Here is an 18,174-nt window from a genome sequence, read left to right as displayed (position 1 = left end):
GGGAAAGAGAAAAAGAGAGAGAGAGAGACACCTACTATTATGGACTATAAGACATTGCTTACTTGGATGACAGCCAAGAAATAATACGGACAAACAGTTAAATTCTGTAGTCCAGTACCTAACTTCACAGGACTGACAAGAAAAATGAATGAAAGAAGAATATTCTTTACAACGCAGAAAACCCTTTTACCTAACCCACACCATCATGCCCAGCTGGAAGGATATAATCATGTAACATGTAACAATTAAACTTCATTCTCATTTCATCCTAAAAACACATTTTACCCAGAGTTCATTGTGCAGCTTAATAAAACATAGAAATACCAATTGGGGAAAAGCTAAATTCTGAACGAGCCATATTTAAATAAAAATTTAATGCCTTTTTTCCCTCCAAAGAAAGAAATGAAAACAGGAAAGGTTTCCTCCTTAATGAATCTTTGAGATAAACACAGACACTACAGTTAACCTACTGGGATTTATGAAAGTAATTTTGATCCTTGCATTATTGAAAGGGATCTAGTTCTGGTATACTCTAAATTCTAATTAAACAAACAAGGAAAAAAGTTTTAAAATGAACAATGCAATCAAATATAGACGTTCTATTTAGATACAGTAATGTTAGCATAACAAGTGAGTTAAAAAAAGAAAAGGGAAAATAATTATTAAACAGATGGGTGGTGAAAAGAAAAGTTGTTTTTTTTATAAATGCACAAAGGCTTAATCTGAAGCCAAGCAGAGACGAAGATAAACAAAAAGTTGCCCTTCCCAGCCAAAGAGCATCCTACCCAGGAAATCAAGTGAAATCAGTCTGAAATACTGACTGCAGTTAATGAACTTAGTATTCTGATGCCAAACGAAATATTAAAGCAAGTTCCCTATTTTTAGGGCTTTGTATCTTGGTGGTTGTATGATGAATCAGGATGTATCTTGACAAACTCACTAGCAGCCCCGAGGATATTTGTTTTCCTACCAAAAATAGTTGGAGTCTCCTAAACTGTGGAATGGCCATAACGTGATCAGAACACTTGAGGAATCTGACTCAACTATCGAATCAGAAGAACAGTCAGGGGCTCAGGGCTAAGGGCCTGACACCTTGTCTGGCCATACAGGAACCTGCTGGGACACAGTGCTGGCAGTCAAAAGATTAGGCAGCACTTTGTCTGCGGTCTGCAAGGCATATTATACAGTTGCATTGAGAAAACGCAGGGGGTTCCAGAGCTGAGACCTTACTAGCCAGTCAGAATGGGTCCCCCAGGCTGGAATCTAGTAGGTCAGGGCCCCCCGCCCCCACCAGCAAAGGTCCCCACTTAGAATCTGGTCAATTCCTCCACTATCACCTGAAAGATGTGCATTTCTCCACATCGTTTCTCCTTCTGTCATGGGACCCCAGCATCACCCAAACTATTTTAACCTCTGTGTCAGGATACTTCCAAGCTCCAGTGGTGTGACCCTACGTGGGACAAATTTCACCTCTCTGGGCCTCAATCCCCTCACCTATAAAATGAGAGGGCTGGACCCAATGATCTCCAAAGGCCTTTGCAGATCTAAAAATGGAATTACAATGTGCAATTCTAGATTTCAAACCCAGAGAAAGTAATTTGGGGCCCTCCACAGTCTTGGCTGTGGGTACTAGCAATCAACACATATATATTTTTAACATCTCTATTGGAGTATAATTGCTTTACAATGGTGTGTTAGTTTCTTCTTTACAACAAAGTGAATCAGCTCTACATACACATATATCCCCATATCTCCTCCCTCTTGCATCTCCCTCCCACCCTCCCTATCCCACCCCTCTAGGTGTACACAAAGCACCAAGTTGATATTGCTGTGCTATGCGGCTGCTTCCCACTAGCTATCTGTTTTACGTTCGGTAGTGTAGATATGTCCATGCTACTCTCACTTCACCCCAGCTTCGCCCTCCCACCCCATGTCATCAACTCCCCTCTCTATGTCTACCTCTTTATTCCTGCCCTGCAACTAGGTTCATCAGTACCAATTTTTTTTTTTAGATTCCATATATATGTGTTAGCATATGGTATTTGTTTTTCTCTTTCTGACTTACTTCACTCTGTTTGACAGACTCTAGGTCCATCCACCTCACTACAAATAACTCAATTTCGTTTCTTTTTATGGATGAGTAATATTCCATTGTATACATGTGCCACATCTTCTTTATCCATTCATCTGTCGATGGACACTTAGGTTGATTCCATGTCCTGGCTATTGCAAATAGAGCGGCAATGAACACTGTGATACATGACTCTTTTTGAATTATGGTTTTCTCAGGGTATATGCCCAGTAGTGGAATTGCTCCACTATGGTAGTTCTATTTTCAGTTTTTTAAGGAACCTCCACACTGTTCTCCATAGTGGCTGTATCAGTTTACATTCCCATCAACAGTGCAAGAGGGTTCCCTTTTCTCCACACCCTCTCCAGCATGTACTGTTTGTAGATTTTTTGATGATGGCCATTCTGACTGGTGTGAGGTGATACCTCATTGTAGTTTTGATTTGCATTTCTCTAATGATTAGTGATTTTGAGCATCCTTTCATGTGTTTGTTGGCAATCTGTATATCTTCTTTGGAGAAATGTTTTTATCTGGCCAAATCTCATAATTATGTCTAGTTGGCCAAAGATGGACCATAAGCCTCCCCAGCAGCTCTTAGGAAGCCTATAACCCTGTCACCATAATCTCAGAATGCTTGTGGATATTCACTTTTAGAGCATAATTGGTCATATACACTGGAGCTTAGTTATGATACCACTGAACATAGGGAGCAGTTCAGTACAAGGAGGGACCTTCTTGGAGCTCATTCAAGGGAGGTGTGTTATTAAAGGACTGAGAAGGATAAACTACAGAGATGTTTTTACGCCCTAAGGAATAATAAGAATAGTAGCTAGTATTTGTTGACTGTTTACCATATGCTAGGACCTGTTCTAGGGTCTTTGCATGATTATCTCACTGAATTCTCCTCTCAACCCTGTAAAATGGATTGTTATCCACCATGTGCTCAAATAGATGAGGAAAAAGGGCCCAGAGAGGATAAATAATTCACCCAAGGACACTCAGAACTAGAATTTGAACCCAGGCAATCTGGTTTCAGAGCCATCATGCTTCAAACAAGTTTTCATTTTAAATACAGCTGCACAGTGTATGCAGGACATTGGTCCCTTGACCTTCTAGCCCGCTTTTAATTTTTTAACTTTTTTATTTGGAAACAATTCCAAACATATAGAAAAGTTGCAAAAACAGTACATTTGAACCATTTGAGAGTAAGTTGCTGGCATTCTGCCTCATCACCTCCAGGAAGGCTTTAGTGTATTTATTCTGTAGCTGTAATGCAACCATTGAAATCTGGAAATTAACACTGAAACACTGTTGCCATCTCAGCCTCAGATGCCACCTAGGTTTACCCACTTGTCCCAGTCAGTGTTTTCTAGCAAAAGGAGCCAGCTCAGCATCGCAGATTGCACTCAATTGTCCTGGCTCTTTAGTCTCCTTCAACGTGCAACAGCCTCTGGATCCTTCCTTCACTTTCATGACCTTGGCATTTTTTAAAGATTGCAGGCTAGTTATTTTAAAGAACGGCCCTTTGATTTGAGGTTTTCTGTTGAAACCTCATGGTTAGACTTGGGTTTAGACATCTTTGGCAAGAATATCACAGAAGTGATGCTGTGTTCTTCTCACTGTACTCACCAGGTGGCACATAATTTTTACTTGTTCCATTACTGGTGATGTTCACTGGAGAAACCTGGCAGACCCACAGTGTAAATTACTTTTTGGTGATTTATAAGTATTTCATAAGAAGGCACTACGAAACTGTAAATATCCCATTCCTCAAGAAACTTTCTAGTTATTTGCTTGTTTTCATTAATATGGACTCATAAATTCCTGTTTTATTCATTAGGTTACAATCTGTTATCATCTTTTATGCTCAAAGTACCCCAGATTTGGCCAGTAGAAGACCCTTTAAGCCAACTTCCATGTTATTTAGAGAACAGTATCCAGGCACTAGCTTTGCTCATAACTATTGCTCATCGCTTCCACTGCCCTCCCTGTCCCCAGTGTAGACATCCTCTTCACCCCGCTCTGGTTTCAATACCCTCCCCTCACCCTACCTGGGCTCCAACATCCTTCCTGAGCCACCTCAGCCTTCCTCCCATGATGCCCACCTGCTGGGCACACTGAATATCCCTTGATCAGCCCTATCTAATGGCTTTGGGACTGGACTGTTCAGAAGGACAGACAAAGAGGAATTAGCTGCCTTTAGATCACCATGTTTGCTAATTCTTTCAGGTTCACAGGAAGGAACACTAAAGGGCTCCCACATTATTAATTTCCATTTTCTGTACATTTCCATTGAGATGCTCCAGTGCCCACCATACTGTTCTGTTGCATTAGCCTGGCCAGTTTCCAAAAATAATGGCAACACCAGATATAACAAAATTTATTGAAGTAGCTGCTGGAAGACTTTTAAACATCAAAATCAGAGTTCCTTCAGTCTTTTAAGAGCAGAATGCAGTGAAGCACACTGCCCCTGACCCATTTTTCAGGGGGGAAAACATTAGTTCAAGCATTTAAAGTTAAAAAAAAATCATTTAATTTACTAGTATAACTGTTTTAAATGTGGGAATAGCGTGAGTACAGGGGGAAAAAAGGAAACAGCACAGCATGGAATCTGGAGTTGTTCAATTCAGAACTGATGCCACCACCTGTGCCACTTAATCACTGAATGACCTTGGGCAAGTCACAGGACCTCTGTGTACCTTGGTATCCTATTTGTAAAATGAGGAAGTGATAGAAAAGTAACAATAACAATAGTAAATTGGATCATTTCACTTCCCTGCTTTTTAAACCCCCCCAAAGGTTTTTCACTTTTCTAAACTCTTTACCTTGACCTTGAGGACCCTTCATGGTTCTCATCTTATTTCACTTTTACCCTCACTAATACAGTCTGATCATCCTGACTTGATTCCTATTCTTTGAATATATCAAGCAAGCTCCTTCCCTCCTTGGGGCTTCACATTTGCTGTTTCCTCTGCCTGAAACACTCTTTTTGTCACTAAGACCTCAGCCCAAATGTCACCTCCTCAGTTTAAAGCCATCCTCTTCCACCTCAGGCACCATCCATTACACTAGCCTGTTTTATTTTCACAGTAGCAGCCATCGCTGTCTGATGATCATATTTGTTGGTTTATTTCATCATTGTCTATTGCTCCCACTAGAATACAAGAATATGAATATAGTGATTCTGGTTGTATCCCCAGCATCTAGGACAGTGGCTGACACACAGTAGGTGTATAAATGACATAAACAAATGAATGGTAGCTTTTTATAGGCTTTATGAGTATTAAATGAGACAACAGAAGTAAAATATTTATCATAGAACCTGGTACACAGTAAATCAACAATCTGAGGTATAATTAAAATACCAAGGAACCCAAGTTCTAGTCTTGGCCCTTTCTTCAATTAGCAGGATGATTTGGGGCAAGCCATACATTCTCTGAGCTGTAATTTCTCATCTTAAATCCTGTGGGATGGATTAGAGCATCTCCGAGGTCTCTTCCAGAATTAAAGTTCCACGGTTTTGCATATCTAATGGTCAAAGTTTCCAGACTTGCCCAATGGTAACTGAACTACTGTTGCCTTAGTAGCAACTCAAAAAGGCTAATTGTGGTGTTGCTTGAGTATTTCACTTTCCATTTGCTAACTATACTTTTAGCTCAAGTTGACAAGGGGTTTCTAGGCAACTCTGCAAAGTTCCTGCATTTTCCACTGTGCCTCAACTCTTCCCCCTACCCTAATTTCCAGGCACAAAACAGAGGGTGGCTTTAACAGTCATCTGACCTGAACCATAAAGAAAGATTTATCAAAATAGAACTTGGGAAATTTCCATAAAGAGCAGTAAAAATTTGGCATTTCACCCAGATATTCCTAGTGGAATTTCTGGACCCTGGGTCGAAATTTACAATCCTGAAGACATCAGTTTACTTCCAAAGAGAGAGCACCTAGAAACATTATTAAAGCAGAGAACCAAACTGTGGATCATTCATTTTGTTATTTCCAAGAAAAATGCAGTAGCCTATACTACCCACTCAAAAGCCCATGATGATTTCCTCAGTGATTTAGTAGTCATGCACCCTTGAGAAATGACTCCTGGGCAACAGGTTAAAAACAAAGCAATGTGTCTCACAGACAAAGCTGTGTCGTGACCGACTGTGCCAAACTCAAGTTGGGAGCCCGCATTCATCTTTTACCTTAATAGTCCAATAGAATATATGATCTATCTGCAAAAAATAAATACAGAAGAAAAAGGATAAACATGTCTTTCCATTCAGCTTGCTCTCATTCCTTGATTGCTTATGCCAGTCAAGCCAATTTGCCTGCTGTTCTGTTTGGTAACTGGCTTCAATCAAATCCCTTTTAGTGCTTCCAGTGCTCTGCTTCCTTGGTTAGTACCTGGAAAATCTCCTTCCATTTAATTGACTTAACTAAAGTCAGTTTCCCCAGCAGGGCCACACAGGAAAAGCATGGTTCCCTATCATCATTGCAAAATGTCACCAGGACAAAGGATCCCTCTGATTTAATGCTTCTGTTGTGTAACAGCCATCTTACCCTCACCCTTTTCTCCTGCAACATATTACAAAAATTAAGGGTTGAAGACTTGTTACCCGAAGTCCCTAGACCAGCAGCAATGGCAACACCTTTAAGCTTATTAGAAACTTGAAATCTCAGACACTTCTCCAGACCTACTGAATTAGAATTTGCATTTACAGGATCTGCAGGTAATTGACATGCACATTAAAGTTTGAGAAGCATTAAGTTAGAATAATGCCTTTCAGGTGTTTATTTCAAATGAAATAAACTTATTCCCAATCAGCCTATTCATTTGGGAAGAGGGGAATACATTATTAGGCTTGTTTGTCTTAGAGCAGCTGATAATTAACCCTATGGGGACTTTTTGTAATATTATTTTGGTCTTAGGATTTATTTTCCCTTTTTATGTAATAGGATTTCTCATAATCCTGGAGCATGGTAAGAAAACCAGATGTATTAAACAATACCCAGTGGTGTACTAGTAAATTGGTTTTCTGGAGGGAAAAGCCCTGATTTGTACCATTTGCCAATTTCCATGCTGTAAATGTTCATTCATGATCAATTTAAAGCTATCAATGATATAACAACTGCCATGAAAAATTCCAGAAAATTTAATAATTGGCTTTTGCAAACTGTTATGAACCACTTCAACACCACTGAAAGATCCTCAAAAAGGAAAACCTCTTTTCAAGTCATGGCCACTCCATGCTCGAACCTACGATACAACGTCAGGCTAGACTTCCTAAACATCCTTTTCATTATGACATTCATGCCTCTGCTCCAGAACCTAAGAAGCTTCCCTATTAATCACTGAGTGCACACATCCAACCTCCTTTTCTGTTTTTCAAAACCCCCTCTCATTCCTCATACCCCATTTATCCCACTTCATTTTCTAGTTCTCCTGAACATACTCCATATTCCCCACTTCTGTTTCCTGAAAGGCATCAATTCTTGATATCATGCTTGAGGAAATGTATTACCCCAGCTGCTGCTGGCATCTAACTTCCAACAATGAGGCATAAGACCACACAGGGCAGAACTGGCACAGCAAGTGGCAGATGGAGAAGTGGAAAGAATCTGAGTGTTAACATCTTTTAGTTGCTGAATCAACCTCCCCTGAAGTCACCCTTCTTGCAGACTTTCTGTTATAGGAGTGAATGAATATCTAGATTTTATACCGGCAACTGAAAGCAAAACTAACAGTAGGCTGAGAGAGAAAGTTCATTGATGGAATAACAAGCTACATCACTGTGAACCCAAATGAGGCCATCACCAACACAGACTTCAGTGGTTCCTGCCAGCCCTATAATCTGAGGAAGAGAGAAACTATCTGAAAGATACCACTGGGGAGTTGACCATGACAACAATATGTTACAGTAGTTCATAATCTCACTGAATCTTAGATATGGAAAGAATCTTAACGGTTTTATAATTTTACTTCCCACCAAAGGCATCCATGACAGGTAATTATCAGACTTTTAAAATGAATGGGAATTCATATTCTTCCAAGGCAGTGTATTCTATTTGATTATTTATTCTATTTATTATTTTAAATTCTTTGTGACAAGCTAAAACATGCCTTTGTGTAATTTCTAGTCACTAGTCATAATTCTCCTCTCTTGAATCACACATGAAAAGACCTTGAGATATATGAAACTATTGATCATGGCTTGTCTCTTCTAAGTATCTCCTTCCCCACCTTCTAGACCTCTCACCACCTCTTATCCATGGATAGAAGGACAAAGTACAATGGCATGCCTCTAGACAGATCCCTACACACTGACATCAGCCCACAGCAATCTACTTTTTTTGCACACAATGTTCAATCTGTCACAAATTTAAATTTTCTCTAACTTGACCATAAGAATATAGTATTAGTCAAAGTAACATCAGCTCTATAACCAGACTTCAGTGGCTTAAGCCAATAGAAGTTTATTTCTCCTTCACAAAGACTCAAAGTTCTGATTGGTCTCAGGATTCAGGATTCAGGATTCAGGGTCTCAGGATCTCACTCTCTTATGGCTCTACCAACTTCAACACCTGGCTTCCAAAGCCACCCCAGAAACAGAAAGAACAAAGAGGATCTGGTAAAAGGTGTGGTTATGTCCAAGTCTGGAAGTGGTGCACATCACTTCTACTCACATTCCATTGACTATAACCCAGTGAGATGCCATGTGTGACTAAAAACACATGCCTAAGAAACATATTTAGCTGTGTGACCAGGAGGAAAAGGACACAATCTTGGTGAGCAGCCAGTCAATTTCTGCCACAATTACCATATGAAAACATCTGTCTAAATGTCTAAATATTTACAGAAATCCAAATTATCCATAAGGACAAAGAAGGACTTGCCTAAAGTGGAAAGACAAAAAGTAGAGCCCCATAGGAAAAGAGTTATGACAGCACATTCTGTATATTTCATAAAAATAGAAAATACTTTGTCATGGAATGGGAAACGCCTAAAAAAGAGTGCTTCCCAAAGGTTTCCTAAAGAGTGTATTAGGAAAACTCATTTCCTCCAAAGCATAATAAAAGAGCAATAGTAAGTCAAAAGTAATAATACTCATTTTTAGAAAATATTTTCTGTGGCCTGAATTATTTATAAGGAACAGCAATGCTGTACTATGTTACTCTCAGAACATTATTCATATTTATTCATTATTTAATAATATGAAGCAGAAAATCATAAGGAGTAAATTGATAGATTTAACTATGTAAAAATTAAGCTTTGGTATATCAACACACAGTATAAAAATTAGGAAAATACTTGCAATGATTGTGACAAAGAGCTAACATTCCTAAAAATATAAAGAATTCTTACAAATAATGAAATAATGAAAAGTAAACACTTTAATGTATTTATTTTCAACAAATAAAGAACATGATTAGACAATTCACAAAACATAAATTATCATTATAATAAGATATTTGACTCAACAGCAATCAAAGCAAAAAAATGGAAAAAAGTTACCCATTTTTAACTGATCAAGTTGGTAAAAACTACTTTTAAAGGTCAGTATCTATGTTGACAACAATGTGCTAAACCTAGCATTCTCATCTAGAACTGTTTGCCATAGGCATAAAGAGGCTTACAATTCCTTCTGACCCACAAAATTCGTATTTGGGAGTCTACCTTAAAGGGAAAATCACAGAATCTTCTCTCTTAGGATGTTCATCATAACATTATTTCTAATAGTGAAAATGAAAATATCCATTGCTGAAATAAATTATGGAGCATTTATACAAGAAAATACAAAGTACCCATTAAAAGTTATACTTTTGAAAAATAATAACACAAAATACTTTTATGTGGAGAAAACTAATTAGGAAGCAAAATAATATATATTGCATGATGTGTTCTAATTTTACAGAACACATGAGTGTGTTTAGTATATGATAACACACATATATAACAAGTAGTTGGAATGCTTGATGAAAAGCAAGAACTAGAGCTTTCCAAATAACTGCTGAAATTTTCTGGAACAAACTAAATTCTAATTATTTCCACTTCTTATCCATCTGTTAGTGATAACATGGTGCTTACTAGGATCTTAAAATTTTACCACTAGGCCTTGAACAGCGTTATAAACCACAACAGAAGCTGCTACAGTTGTGTGCTTAGTTCCCCTTTCTCCAAGAGGAGGGGAGCAAACAGAATCAAGGAATTTAAAGATGTTCATTAGGGAACACTTAAGTGCTTCTTCACCACATTTTGGTGTGAAAACAAAATGACTCCAGGATCACTTCTTGTTATGGTAAGGAGGTCTTTCTTCCTGGGGAACCCCTGCCTGGATGGGACAAGAATCCTGGGGACCCTCATTCAACCCAAGCAGTCAGATGTGGTTACCGTCCCTTTGCAAAGGAAGAGGTAGAAAGCTGGATGCATGGGTTGAAATGTCCTGTTCTCTGCCACTGTAGACAACCCACAGTGACACACTGCTAAAGCAGAATCTAGTACTCTTGCTAGGGCCTGTCAACTAGCAGGTGGCCCAGAACCCGAGGGCCTAAGGGCCTAAAGGCTCACCCATGCTAGTGACAGTCATGGGAACTGAAGCCCAGTTAGACAACTGAGGGTGAGGATTCTCTCCCAGCCTCACTTTCTTGGACACACTCCTCCAAAGCAGGCCTGGTTTCCCAGCATTAGAGCAGCTTGTTGATACAGCTCTTGCAATTTACACACACACACACACACTCACACACACACTGAACCCTTTTCAGGTTCTACCATCAGAACATTCCCTCTGACAGCTCTGGAGTAGTATGGAATCCAGATTGCTAGCCAGGAAAACAAGTTAGATCCTCAAAGGGAAATAGAATATAGAGGGTGGCCCTTTAAGAGACCATATGCAAATCTGCCCATCACTCCACCCAGGAACCATTCAGTTCTGCATAAAAACGTGTTGGAGAATCTATGACCACCTCTGTTCTTCTATACCTCCAGTTTTCTCCAAGCCCCAAACTCTCCTGTTACATTCTCAGAAGAGTGGCTTGGTGTTTGCTTGATATCTACACAACTAAAGGGGACTACTCAAGTGGGTCTTCTCAGAATCAAAAAGTTTTCTTTCCAGGTGAAGAATCACAAAAACTGGAAACAGAAACGGCCAACAACTTTAAAGGACAGTTTGTCTTGCTTAAAAGAAGAACAAATTTAAGTTCCCCCTTCACCAGGCCCCCTGTAGCTGAGAGCAACTTTTCTGGATACAACAAGGAGATCAATACATAATTTTTGTGACAAATAGATTTTTCCATGCTGGAGTTTTAACCATCTAGGACTAAGTCATGGTAAATGAAGGTCATCTCTTTGAGGTCAGTGGTTGAGACCAAGGCACTGCCTAGAGTGCTGTGCTGTTGAAGCTCAGTCTTTTTATCTGTAAGGTGAGTCATAATGCTACCTGAGCCTTCTTAACAGAAGACTCACCCCAAAACCCTCCACACACTTTTATGTAAAACAAACAAAAAACAAACAACCAAGAAAACCCAAATGGCATGTGCTTTCTACAATGTGCTCTTCAAAGTCTATCAGTGACTTCCCCCTCCAAACCCCAAAATGTAAATAGAGAGAACTGATGAACATGTTCCCAAAGCAGCTTGTTTGATGCTCCACAGCCTGATGAAAAAGACCTGAGAGCAACGTGTAATTTAAGCATCTCTGGGTCCCCAGGTTACTTTGGAATACAGTCCCAGGTGAACTGTGATTGATTCTACTGTGTTCACAGGAGGGACAGCAGGTTGAAGCTTCCATTGGTTCATTCATTAAACCACCTTGGAATTTGACAACATGGGCTTTCTCTGCAAGTGAGGAAAGCACCCAGGGCAAAGCTGAACACACCTCCTGTCTCGTTAGATCTGGTGACATACAGAACCATTTGTTCTGTTCTCAGCACATAGCTAAAGATATTTTTAATTAAAAAAAAATAAGGTGCCATCCAAATGATGTCTCCACTTTTATCTAAACCGAGCTCTTCTAACCCGTAATCACATTAAGGGGAGAAATCTCCCGCCTGCATTAGCTGATGGATCTACTTCCCAGAATGGACAGAGGACTCTGGGTGGTTTGTCTTATTCAAGATTATGTTCTCCTGTCTGAACAGTCTCAATCAGATTCCCCTATAATTAGCCATGATGATAATGATACTATGTTACCCAACATAATTTTTAACCTTTCAAAGCCCTTCAATGCTTATTTCATTTGACCATAAAAGAAATCCTGAAAAAGACATAGGTTGGGGAAAGTATTACATTAATTATCATCTCTTTTAACGAAGACATAAGTAGAGCCCAGGTTTGCCAACTCCTAGGTGGGCCCACTGGCTATAAGAGACCAGCACAGCTTCTGCCGGCAAAAAAAAAGCTTCAGGACAAACCTCAGGAGGACTTTTAAATTTCTTCCAATATGACTCTTCATCCTTGATAACTAACACCAGATAACGGATGATATTTCATTGCATTTTGTGACACATCTAGAATTTACCAAGCGCGTTCACATATTAGATTGAATAACATGAAACTGCCAATATTTGGCTGTTTTTGACTTTCAAAAGCAATTTCATATGATTTTGACCTAATACTTTACAAATTTCAACCTTCTGTAGAATAAATAGGTCCAAACTGTTAAGTTTATTTCAGATCTGGGAAATGTAAACAGCAGGAGTGAATCTAATTACATGTGTGTGTTTATAGATAATCAAGCATAAATCATTTGGCTTAGCCATTTAGGTACAATTCCCAAAGTGCTCCCAGAATATAAACAAACAAACAAAGAAGAAGCTATAAACATTAAGTACCTAGCCTCAAACCTGCCTCTTATTAGCTTCATTTTTCTAATCAATGGATTATCTCTGTAGGTACTTAGCTAACACAAACCATTTCCAAGCCCACTTCCAGATACTCAGAATGCAAGTAGTAACAACTTCCTTTATGCCTTTCATGTAAGCTCTTAACAAGGAAATTATGGACGTTTATTCACTTAAACTGATTTTTCTGATTTCTACTTTTCCTTCCAACCTCTTTGTAGCCACATGGACATTTTAACTGCATTATGTATTGCATTGTAATAGTGTTGTAATAACAAAATGATTCCATGCTAATTTCCCATCACTGCTACTGCTTGCCCTTTCCCACAGGGTAGATTTCTACCATTCAAAGAGTCTGGACATTTTGCAGAACTTCTGTGGCCCCAACCAGTAAAGCTCTATCTGCCTCCAAAATAGTTTTACAAATTGTGTGAAAAAACCATATTTTAGCAGTATGTTCCTCTATATACTTGTTAAGTTTCAGGGCTTGAACTTCCCACGTGGTTTAACGAAAACTAGGCACTTCTTAAGAAAGCGTATTATAGAATTCAACTTCTACCAGTGTTGTATCAGTCTTGATTTAAAAAAATAATAATTCAGAAGAAACCCATAAACCCACTAAGTTGGATCAACTGTGCCAGTTACAACGCTGTTTAAATTTCTCCTCCCTGCTGAGATCATTTCCCTGAAGGCTTCTAAAGATACCAAGCATAAGGCTTCAGTGTCCGCCATGGTCTTCAACTTAACTTCTGCTATCTTTGCAACATCACCCCTTTCCTCAGAGTGCAAAGGTTAGATGATGGTCCAAAGTGGTACTGGACCCACAGTGGATACCAGTCAGTCTTGCCGCTGTTGTTTACGGAAATGGCTTAATAAAAGGTGGGGACCCCAGAAGGACTAACCTGGCCTTCCTAACTCTATTTTTCTCCACCTGGCTGCCCACCTGACCCCAATCATGCTCCCTTTTCCCTTCATCTTGCAGCTACCATGTATGAGAAAGCTGGGAAAGGTATGAGAAAACATATAATGGATCAGAGACAGCCCTGCCATCTTCTGCACCTGGGAAAGTGGATCCTTAAACTTGTTTTGTGTGGGAAGAGAAACATGTCCAAATAGCCTTTCTATGTGCAGGAATCAACCAATTCAGTAGGGGTATGTGAGGAGGAAGAGAATGATAACGCTGATGAGGATGACAAATGATGTGTAAATAAACGTTTCTACCTCTGGAAAGCACTGGCAACAAACTGAAGCTCAAGCCAAGGACCAGGACGAAATCCAGGACTTCCAGTGGCACAGGCAGCATCCCTGGAGGGGCTGCATCAGGAGGCAGCTCTGTGAGAAGAGCATAGGCTTGCGGGGGCAGGCAGTCCTGGGCTCCAGACTTGGCTGGGCCACTCATGGGTTGCACCTTCACACAAGTTCATTCACCTCAGCTTCCTGGGCTACAAGTGCGACAAAAACACTCAGTTCAAAATGCAGAGATGAAATGAGATCATCTGTGCGCTGCTCTAGTACAATGTGGGTAACTATCCTTTCCCCCTTAATTTTTCTTAAAATGACCATAAGGAAACTAGCAAAACCTACTTTGCAACCGGAGGAGAATTTCTACAAGAACAATGAAGTTAAGGAAGCTAATGTGAAATCTGCTATTCAGTGAATGCAACTTATCTCCAGAGAGTCTGTCACCAAGCACATTTTTGTGTCCTCTGTCTGACTGCACTGAAAATTACTTTTCCCCAACCTGCTTACATAGTTTAGAAATATTTCAATGTGAACTCTGGGGGAGAAATCATGTAATTAATATTGAGATAAAGTCTTGAAAAAGAGCAAACCCTTCTCTCCACAATGAACATTGCTCCCCTTGATACAATTCAACTGTCCTGAGCTAGGTCACACAGACTGTGACCCAAGAATCCCCAAGAACTGTACAGTGTGAGCTGGATCTGGGCTGGCGAACAGCTCTCAACAAATGGAGTCAGTTTGTTTGTTCATTTGCAGTGGGAAGAAACATTAATTATAACTTCAAGAGTATCTGGATGAACTACAGTTAAACAAAGAACCCCCAAAGTGCTCTGTGAAAGGAAGGAATATGGATTAGTGGGGGAAGTGTATTGAGAGATGCTCCCAAAGCAGGAGAGGCACAAGGAAGAGAAGCCCAGGGATGTGGATGGGCAGGACACTGGGGGCAGCACCTTGATAGGGAATGCAAGGAGGAAAATTGGTAGCGAGAAATATTCTGTTCCAGGGGCATGACGAGGGGAACTTTCTTGATTAATAGACTTTATTTTTTAGAACAATTTTAGATTTACAGAAAAATTGAGCATGTTGTAAAGAGAGTTCCATGTACCACAACCAGTTCCCATATAGTTTCCCATTATTAATATCTTACATTAATATGGCACCTTTGTTAATAAACCAGTATTGATACATTGTTATTAATTAAAGTCCATAGTTTATTCAGATTTCCTAAGATTTCACCTAATGTCCTTTTTCTGCTCCAGGAAACTACCTACCACACTACATTTAGTTGTTACGTTTCCTTAGGTTTTTCTTGGCTTTGATGATATTTCAGAGTTTCCTTGTTTTTGATGACCTTGAGAGTTTTGAGGAGTACTGGTCAGGTATATTATAGGATGTCTCTCTATTGGGATTTCTATGATGTTTTTCCCATGATTAGAATGGAGGGGGAAGAGCTTCAAGATGGCAGAGGACTAAGGTGTGGAGATCACCTTCCTCCCCACAAATACATCAGAAATACATCTACACGTGTAACAACTCCTACAGAACACCCACTGAACGCTGGCAGAAGACCTCAGACCTCCCAAAAGGCAAGAACCACCCCCCACCACCACGTACCTGGGTAGGGCAAAAGAAAAAAGAAAAAACAAGAGACAACAGGGACGGGACCTGCACCAGTGGGAGGGAGGTGTGGAGGAAAGGTTTCCACACACTAGGAAGCCCCTTCGCGGGCAGAGACCGCGGGTGGCGGAGGGGGGAGCTTCGGAGCCGCGGAGGAGAGCGCAGCAACGGGGGTGCGGAGGGCAAAGCGGGGAGATTCCCGCACAGAGGATCGGTGCCGACCAGCACTCACCAGCCCGAGAGGCTTGTCTGCTCACCCGCTGGAGCGGGCGGGTCTGGGAGCTGAGGCTCGGGCTTCAGAGGTCAGATCCCAGGGAGAGGACTGGGGTTGGTGGTGTGAACACAGCCTGAAGGGGGCTAGTGCGCCACAGCTACATGGGAGAGAATCCGGAAAAAAGTCTGGAGCTGCCGAAGAGGCAAGAGACCATTGTTTCGTGTTCACAAGGAGAGGGGATTAAGAGCACCACCTAAATGAGTTCCAGAGATGGCGAGCCACGGCTATCAGCCCGGGCACCAGAGACAGGCATGGGACGCTAAGGCTGCTGCTGCAGCCACCAAGAAGCATGTGTGCGAGCACAGGTCACTCTCCACACCGCCACTCCCGGGAACCTGTGCAACCCACCTCTGCCAGGGTCCCGGGATCCAGGGACAACTTCCCCGGGAGAACACACGGCGCCTCAGGCTGGTGCAAAGTCACACTGGCCTCTGCTGCCACAGGCTCGCCCTGCATCCGTACCCCTCCCTCCCCCCGGCCTGACTGAGCCAGAGCCCTCGAATCAGCTGCTCCTTTAACCCCATCCTGTCTGGGTGGGGAACAGACACCCTCAGGTGACCTACACACTGAGGCGGGTCCAAACCCAAAGCTGAACCCCAGGAGCTGTGAGAACAAAGAAGAGAAAGGGAAATCTCTCCCAGCAGCCTCAGGAGCGGCAGATAAAATCTCCACGATCAACTTGATGTACCCTGCATTTGTGGAATACCTGAATAGACAACGAATCATCCCAAATCGAGGTGGTGGACTTTGCGATCAACGATATATATATTTTTTTTCCTTTTTCTCTTTTTGTGAGTGTGTATGTGTATGCTTCTGTGTGTGATTTTGTCTGTATAGCTTCACTTTTACCATTTGTCCTAGGGTTCTGTCTGTCCCTTTTTGTTCTTTGGGGTTTTTTTAGTATAGTTTTTAGCGCTAGTTATCATTGGTGGATTTGTTTTTTGGTTTGTTTGCTCTCTTCTTTCTTTCTTTTTTTTTATTATTAAAAAAATTTTTTTTAATATTTATGTTTTATTTTAACAACTTTTTATTTTCTCTTTCTTTCTCCCTTTTATTCTGAGCCATGTGGATGACAGTGTCTTGATGGCCCGGCTCGGCATCAGGCCTGTGCCTCTGAGGTGGGAGAGCCAAGGGCAGGACATTGGTCCACCAGAGACCTCCCGGCTCCACGTAATATCAAAAGGCAAAAATCTCCCAGAGATCTCCATCTCAATGCCAAGACCCAGCTCCACTGAATGACCAGCAAGCTACAGTGCTGGACACCCTGTGCCAAACAGCTATCAAGACAGGAACACAACCCCACCTATTAGCAGAGACGCTGCCTAAAATCATAATAAGGCCACAGACACCCCAAAACACACCACTGGACGTGGACCTGCCCACCAGAAAGACAAGATCCAGCCTCATCCACCAGAACACAGGCACTAGTCCCATCTACCAGGAAGCCAACACAAGCCACTGAACCCACCTTACCCACTGGGGGCAGACAACAAAAACAACGGGAACTACGAAGGTGCAGCCTGCGAAGAGGCGACCCCAAACACAGTAAGTTAAGCAAAATGAGAAGACAGAAAAGCACACAGCAGATGAAGGAGCAAGGTAAAAACCCACCAGACCTAACAAATGAAGAGGAAATAGGCAGTCTACCTGAAAAAGAATTCAGAATAATGATAGTAAAGATGATCCAAAATCTTGGAAATAGAATGGAGAAAATACAAGAAACGTTTATCAAAGACCTAGAAGAACTAAAGAGCAAACAAACACTGATGAACAACACACTAAATGAAATTAAAAATTCTCTAGAAGGGATCAATAGGAGAATAACTGAGGCAGAAGAACAGATAAGTGACCTGGAAGATAAAATAGTGGAAATAACTACTGCAGAGCAGAATAAAGAAAAAAGAATGAAAAGAATTGAGGACGGTCTCAGAGACCTCTGGGACAACATTAAACGCACCAACATTCAAATTATAGGGGTTCCTGAAGAGAAAAAGAAAGGGACTGAGAAAATATTTGAAGAGATCATAGTTCAAAACTTCCCCAATATGGGAAAGGAAACAGTTAATTAAGTACAGGAAGCACAGAGAGTCCCATACAGGATTAAACCAAGGAGAAACACATCAAGACACATATTAATCAAACTATCA

Source organism: Lipotes vexillifer, unplaced genomic scaffold, assembly GCF_000442215.2.
Source record: "Lipotes vexillifer unplaced genomic scaffold, Lipotes_vexillifer_v1.1 scaffold10, whole genome shotgun sequence".
Lineage (NCBI taxonomy): Eukaryota > Metazoa > Chordata > Mammalia > Artiodactyla > Lipotidae > Lipotes > Lipotes vexillifer.
This window is presented reverse-complemented; position numbering follows the sequence as displayed.